Below are 1,198 nucleotides of genomic sequence, written 5' to 3'. Positions count from 1 at the left end.
ATGGCTCAGGCGAGCATCAGCACCAAGGCCTGCTCCTCTTTCATGGGTTGACCTCTCCAGCCGCCTTCTGGAGAGCCTGGACCAGCTGGAGCGCAGGGTGGAAGCTTTGAGAGAAGCTGCTGCTGCAGTTGAGCAGGAGAAAGATTTCCTTCTGAGATGATGCACAGCATCCAGAACAGCCAGGGCACGCGCAGATCGGCGACGGGGAAAGAGAAGAATTAAATCTGACTGCAAAGCGTTTGATGGGACCGTTGAAGTTTCAATGGAAACAATTAGAAACCCCCAGCAGCAGGAGCCCCTCAAGCATGCCCCAGGATCATCAGCGAGGTGGTCAGCACGTTTCTGGATGATCTGGGAAACGCCGAGTCACCTAGCGTCGATGTACAGCGCATGCCCCTCAGAGGTGCCTCCTGGGCTGGGGGATCAGAAGTTTCAGTCCCTAGTAATTGGCTGTGCTCCTGAAGATCAGAGGAAAATTAAGAGAAGACTAGAAACCATGCTTAGGTCTGAACACTAATTGAATCTGCTTTCAGCACTTTGTTGCAGTTTTGGAACCAGTTCCTTTAGAATGCGCTAGCAGCTTGATGATGGCCTTGTCAGAGTTTCTAAGAGCCCTTATAAATAATGACGTATTAAGGATAAAATATTATTTTAAGTACACATTCTAAAGGAACTGGTTCCAAAACTCTGCAACAAAATGCTGAAAGCAGATTCAATTAGTGTTCAGACCTAAGAGCCCTTATAAATAATGATGTAATAAGGATAAAATACTATTTTAAGTGATAACTAGTTCTGTTTGTTAGGCATAACAACTAATTTGATACTGATAGTTGTTTCCGATGAGGAAAATATTTCAGTGTCGTTAGTTTTGTGAAGAACAATTAAAGCTAGAAATATTTTGGTTACCTTTCTAGAAGTTTTTAGATTGAATTCTTGTCTTGTGCTAGGCTCTAGCACATCCGCTGTTCTTGGATGAACACTTAGTGTGTGAAGGAAAATAAGTGCTCGTCTAAGGGAAAAGCCTCACGGTTCTTTTCTGGCCTGTGTCTGCGAAGACACCGGGGCACATGGGGCACTTGTTTGACTAGACATTCTGTACATAAAGCAGTCCACACATTGACCACACATCTGCTAACCAACCAGTGAGCTTAGAGGAATGGAAGGGAATTTTCTCTACATCTTCTCTTTCATTCAGCAG

The 1,198-nt window shown here is 44.6% G+C and overlaps 1 pseudogene; it reads left to right on the top strand.

Moving 5' to 3' along the window:
- Positions 1–720, top strand: LOC132525364 (BAG family molecular chaperone regulator 2-like; annotated as a pseudogene).
- Positions 721–1,198: the final 478 nt, after the last annotated feature.

Source organism: Lagenorhynchus albirostris, chromosome 9 (genome assembly GCF_949774975.1).
Source record: "Lagenorhynchus albirostris chromosome 9, mLagAlb1.1, whole genome shotgun sequence".
Taxonomy (NCBI): Eukaryota; Metazoa; Chordata; class Mammalia; order Artiodactyla; family Delphinidae; genus Lagenorhynchus; species Lagenorhynchus albirostris.
The sequence above is the reverse complement of the archived record's forward strand: the minus strand, read 5'-3'. Positions and strand labels throughout refer to the sequence as shown.